At 45.6% G+C, this 6,655-nt stretch overlaps 1 non-coding gene across 1 annotated transcript; it reads right to left on the reverse strand.

The window, feature by feature from the left end:
* Positions 1–6,548: 6,548 nt before the first annotated feature.
* Positions 6,549–6,655, reverse strand: LOC136478564 (small nucleolar RNA R71). Its single transcript, XR_010764288.1, has one exon. It is a non-coding gene; the product is annotated as a small nucleolar RNA R71 (small nucleolar RNA).

A 6,655-nucleotide genomic window follows, 5' to 3' on the forward strand; every position in this document is an offset into this window, starting at 1 on the left:
AACAGAAGAGGCATTAGTGTTGAAATGTTACTAAACAAGCAAGAAAGTCTGCCTACCATTTTTTAAAATACCACAGACAATGAAGATGCTGTAGTGGATGAAGTTTCCTCAGTTGCTTTTTGTTTTTTTTGTTGCCTTGGGTGTCTGGCCTGATGGCACGAAGTCATGTATTTTATGTGTTGAGAACATACGAGAAGGCAACTGCACGTTCCTTGCGGTTTAGATCTACGGAGGGAATGGGAGAGCTCTAGGAAGGAAGGAAAACAAGCGGACTTGCAGACAAGATCGCGGCGGTTAGAGCAACAGAGCGGAGAAAGCGACGGGGCAGAGATTTACTCAAAGATTCTGAATTTTGACCAAATATATATATATAGAAGTATTGATGATTATTATGAAGCGCAGTAAGTATTTTATACAACAAAAAACAATAAGCATAATCAATAATCTTTTTTGGTGAAGTGCGAGAGGAATCTCTGCACTGCCAGGTCAAGATACGTAGACAAATCTCGTCGGCACATCGGGCAGGTGGATCGCTAGCTGAACCACTTGGTGATGCACTTGCGGTGGAATGCATGACCGCAGCCAGGCATTTCCACAGCATAGCGGACCGCAGGATTAGATCTTTCATCCTCTAGGCAGATGTTGTAGTCCCAACACCCCGCTGGCGCCACCGCCTCGGCATAGAGCATAAAGAGCGCTTTGGACATGACGAACTGGAATTGTTCATCAACCCAAAGCTCAATCGTCGCATGGGCGATGCAGTCATCCCGGTAGGCCTTGCGCGCCAGGGCCACGAGTTCAGGAACCTTGGGCTTAGGAAGGATGTCTTCCCATTGCTCGTCGGTGAGGTTGAGTTGCTACAGTCGCGTGAATGTCCTCATCAAGTCGTGGAGGATATCATGGACACCTTCCTGGTCGCCGGGGATGCCCGCGGCTTGATTCGCCTTGAAGGTCCTGGTGGCACTGCATCCTTCCTATAGGAGGTGCACTGGCTGCTAGTGACTGCTGACTTTGAGGGTTTTGGTCATCGTGCATTCCAGGATCACAGAGAACGATGCTTCAATGCCGCTCCCACCAGATGGATCCTTGATGGTGAAGAGTTTCTTCGATGTAGTTCTCGACTAGACGCGGGGTTTGAAAGTGGAAAACTGGGCATCAGGATCTCTGGTGGAGCTCATGGCGATGGCTACTCTATGGGTCTAGTGGCTTAGTTTGTAGCTATGATTTGAATTGGTTTGGAGTTGGAGCAAGGACGATTTAAAGGGAACCTAGTGTTATATAGTTGCGGGATGAAGGAGGGATAGTTACGACATGGAATTTGAAGTGGAATCGCTTCAAATGTAGAGGACCTTAGACGGCTACCAGTAAATGCCGCCCCGGATTCCAGGGGTTGGTCGAACAGTTTCCAATACTAGACATGTTGGGAATATTCTAATATAACGTGAGATGTATCCGACCTGGTCAGATTTACAATTCTCGGACTTTCTTGCATGTGCTGTAAAATTTGAATAGCTATGTGGCTCCTCCGTTAGGCATTACATCGACTTGAGACTTGATCGGATGAATTCCGATCCGTTATGCATGTTTACCATACTACAAATCAGAAAGAGAACCAGAAAGAAACCTGTAGGCAAAACCAACCAACAGGGGCTAGAAACCGGCTACCAAATGACCAAAGGACCTGCTTTGGGTCCTATTCGTTGGAAGTACTAGTAGTGCATGACTGGCTTTGATCTGCGGGATAGCACGAAGTCATGTATTGTATGTGTTGGGCTCATGTACGACGAACCCTTGCTAATATATGAAGTATTTATATGAATGTATGTGTCAATCTTTGTTGAACTTGCAAGAACCTTGCAGCGAGGAGCAAGTCTCGCCTCAGTCTAATGCAGAACAGAGGAGACATTGGTGTTGAAATGTTATTGCACACGTAAGAAAGTCCGACCTCTGTATATTTGAATGCGTCTAACAGTATCCTCCGTAGTTTTTCCTCATTTCCCTGTGATGCTCGTTTTTTACGGCAAAGACTATGGGGGAGATCCCCACAGTGATTAAAATTTTTCATTAAACAAAATAGAAAGAGAGTTCATACAAACCAAGATTAACTAAAGGCATCAAGCCAAACACAAAAGGATGACCGCAGGTCATCTTTGAATCTAACCGACTGAAGAAAGCATTGGTTCTTGAAGGTTGCTAGCCAAGCAGCTGGACTTGGTTCATGTCTCTGGAAGACCTTATCATTGCGCATTTTCCATAATTCCCAAGCCGCTATAAGTGTTGCCTCTGTGAAGAAAGCAATGGTATGTGCTGCCCGAGTCTGAGCAACTCTGTCCAGCAGCTGCAAAGAAGTATCCCAGGTGATGCCTATCCTTGCCCAACAATGCTGTGCAAACGGGCAATGGAAGAATAGGTGATCAATTGTCTCCAGCTCCCTAGTACTGCACATAACACAAGCTGGACCATCTTGAATACTGAGGCGCCGTCACTGTAGCACGTCCTTGGTGTTTAGCCGATCAACAAGAACAAGCCAGGCAAAAAATTTAATACGCAGGGTGCATCGTGACTTCCAGATGATTTTGAACACCGGATGTGCTTCTATGGATGCAAACACATGGGAATAGTAACGACATGATGTATATCTATTCCCCCATGTCGGTACCCATCTGTCAGTGTCATTTTCATTGTATGGTAATCCCTGTAACTGTTCTTGCAGCAACTCAGGTTCACCAAGGGCCTGCACTGATAGGGGCAGCATGAAAAGAGTGTCCAGGTCTTCTGCTTGCATGACCTCAAGGACAGAGATGCCATCAGTCTTGGCAAAGGATGCAAGTCTTGGAAATTTATGTGCAAGAACTCCATCTAGCCATAAGTCATCCCAGAAACTCACCGTGGATCCATCTCCCAAATCACATCTTGTAACCTGTCTGAAGAGAGTGTTCAAACGGAGCACATCCTTCCACTAGAATGGACCTATCTCTCTGGTTGCATGAGGCACTCGGTTAGTATAGTATTTGTTCCAGACCAAACTTACCTAGGGGATGTCCTCTTTATTGTAGAATTTGCTCAAGTGCTTCATAAGTAGGGCATCATTCTGCAATAGGAGAATTATGATACCTAGACCCCCCTTATCCTTTCGCAACATAACAGTCGGCCAAGCCACCAAGTTATCGCCCTTCTTTTCTGCAGTGTTATCACGCCATAAACATTGTTTCTGAGCTCTATCAATGTTTTCAATGACCCCTTTAGGCAGCTTGATCGTGCACATTGCATAAGTTGTAATTGGGGTGATCGTTGAATTGATCATCCGCAGTCTTCCAGAGTAGGAGAGCCACATGGAGTAGGCAGAGAGCCGACGTTCCACTCTATCCATCATGGGTGTAAGATCCTCAATTCTAGGCTTGGTAGTGCCCATGGGTAAGCCTAGATAAGTAAACTGCATGGATCCAATATCACAGCCAAAAGTCCCAGCAAGAATGACCATCTTCTCATGTGACACATTAATAGGGTACATCTGGGATTTTCTGTAATTAACACATAGACTAGTTGACTCAGCAAAGTTGTGTAGTAGGGCCTTCAAAAAGTCTAGCTGTCTGGCATCAGCTTGTAGAAGCAACAATGTGTCGTCTGCGTATTGCACGATGGGGAAGTCCTCAGTTGGCTGTTGTTGACGGTAGTTACCATCCATCATAAACCGTCAACTTAACATGAATAAATGCATAAAAAGGATCACCAATATAGACTTAGGGGTTTAAACTGACAATTTCCAAGAGTTTTGGTGAATCTGTATTTTCAGCAGGGTTATTTCATAAAACCATCAAGGAGGATCAAATCGTCAAATAAAATCACGCTTATCCAAGGCAAAACGGACACCAGAAGGTTCCAGAAGACTTGAGAGGACTCCACACCGAAGCAGGGGCCAAGCCACTGCCAGGTGGGGCCGGCTGGCCCCACCTAGAGGCCGCCCAGCCCCTAGGGGACCCACTTGTCAGCCCCCTTCATATGTCGGTTTCCCACCGCCTCCTAGGATGCATCTACATTGCCCTTTAAGTCGGTTTGATCCAAGGGCTCACGTTGGACGCTCCGACCTATATAACCAGCCCCTACCCCCCTCTAGAGCACGCTGCCATAAGTCAAGATTAGACCAGTAATTAGGGTTTCAAGAGAGAAGAGAATAGAGCTCCAATTCTTTAAGTTTTTAGTATAGGCTAGCTAGCAAGGTTCAAGTAGAGTTTGGGCTATCGCTCAGGATTCCGGATCTACCGTCTAGAGACTGGTATAGCCATTGTATCTCTTTATTTATGACTTTGTGCTACTTCAATATTTTGTTGTTATTTATTATGTTCCTAGTTTGCTCTAGTTGTATGCTTGATATAGTATGATTGATGATGAATACATGCATATGTTCGCAAAGCTCTTAGCTCAATACTCGAGCGAGTTAAGTGGTCGACATTATGTAAGCATGGTGCTTAGATATTGTTTGCCTGCGGATGCCTTCTGCACACTGGGTCATGTGGTAGATCGCGGATGTGACACTCCCGTTGAGTCATTTATAGTCCACTCCCCGTTTGTAGAGCATGTAGAACATAATTGCGAAGGAAGACAAGCTCTGTTCTTAATCTTCCTTAGTAATGTTCCTTATGCATAGATCCAAAGTTAGTTATACTATAGATGAGAGTGTATATACTTGGGTGTACAAAAGACTTACTCCCTTCGTCCCACTAATATTTGCACATCTAGGTTCTGGCGCGGAAACCAAGAAGAAGGTAAAATTACGAAATTGCCCCTACGAAATATCTTCCACCGCCGTCTTGGTCGAGCTTCGGCCAACACCCAATCCCAATCCAATCTTCGGTCCATCTACCTCCCCTTCTCACTGCTCGCACTACATCGCCGCGTCCATGACATGCCGCACCTCTCCACCGCCTCCTCCGTAGAAGTCGCGTCGATGTCGCCCTTCCCGCGTCTCCACGCGCCATTGCCCATCTCCGCCTCCTCTTCCACAACCTGCGAATGTGCGGAGCGGACGGAGCTGCCTGGGCCACGACGTCGGAGAGGTGACGGAGGAGTTCGATGGTGGCAGCGTGGTACTGGGCAGCGCCGGCGACAGGGGTGCTCGCCGGCTGCCCCCCCCCCCCCCCCCCGTGGGGCTACAACGGCTGCACGTGGCCTTCGCGCTGGACGGCCGCTGTAGACTAGGTGGAGGCCATCCGGGGAAGGGGAAGGAGTGGGCACGCACAGAACGGTGGCGCAGCGATGCGGAATGAGATCCGCACCCTCGGCGCGGAAGGCTGAACGGGAGAATGAAGCTACGTTCTTGTGAACGAGACGAGGAGCTTCTGGAGAGCTCACGAGAGCCTTCGAGTCCAACGAGGTCGTTGGTTCTCTTCTTTCTTTCTTTTTTATTTGCGACATAAATTAATTATTTTTTTTATTTTTCTGATCTCACCTGTGGCTGGTATAGTTTGATGTGATAGTTACAGGTGACCTTTATTTTGGGAAAAAATTTGAATGGTAGATGTAGTTTTATTAGTGGGACGGAGGGAGTAGTAGATAAGTAATGACTTAGGAATCTTTTGCTCTTAATGAATCTCCTGCTTAGCCTTACAACATTTTATGAGTATCTATTTCTCTCTCTAGAATACCATTATTACCTTACACTTATCATTTATTTATCACTTGACTTACCCCTGCCATAGTATGAGAGTGGTTTTATCATAAGTATATATATTTGTCAATATCTCTATGCCAACACAACCCCATAGCTCCTCCCTATGGATAAAATATAAATAATGATACTCAGTATACTCCCGGGTGAAATGCTACAATGGTAAATTATCTGTGCGCTTTCGGATACCTTATATATATAGTTTACAAGTGTTCTCATAATTACCAACAACGCATTTCTGGCATCATGCTAGGGATGACAACTTAGTTAAGAGTGATGCTAAGAAATGTCAACAAGCATTTCTGGCGCCGTTGCCGGGGAGGGGCACATGGCTAAGAGAATTGACCAAATAAATACTTATTGATAAAATCATAACCTCTACTTTAGCAGGCTTACCCTTGTTTTGTCTTTGTTGATATCTTTCACAGGGTATTGCAGGATTGGTTGTGATTCAACAATTTCTATCAATCAGAATCAACCAAATCAAGAGGAAGCTCAACACCAGTTTCTGAAGCTATGGCTGACAAGACTCTACGTGCATTCTCTGCTCTAAGCACCGAGAACATTCACACTGAACCAACACTCAAAACCAATAATCTTGAGTTCAAGCTCAAGCCAAGCCTCATCAACATGGTGCAAGCTACCCCATTCAGCGGAAAAGGCACATGAAGATGCTAGTGCTCATCTTTAGAATTTCCTGGAGATAAGTAGCACGGTCGTCATCAAGGACGTTGCTCAAGACATCGTACTACTCTGCCTCTTTCCATTCTCACTTGTGGGAAGAGCGAAGCAATGGTTCTGCACCAACAAAGATCACATCAATACATGGGCAAAGTGTTCAAAGGTCTTCCTAGAAAAGTTTTTCTCTGTAGGCAAGACCAATACCTTAAGAGGAAAGATTTCAAATTTCCAACAGCAGAAAGGAGAGACCATTTCAGAAGCATGGGAATGTTTTCAAGAATATGTTTCAGATTGCCCTCATCATGGAAT

The sequence above is a fragment of the Miscanthus floridulus genome, chromosome 8, assembly GCF_019320115.1.
Source record: "Miscanthus floridulus cultivar M001 chromosome 8, ASM1932011v1, whole genome shotgun sequence".
NCBI classification, from domain to species: domain Eukaryota; kingdom Viridiplantae; phylum Streptophyta; class Magnoliopsida; order Poales; family Poaceae; genus Miscanthus; species Miscanthus floridulus.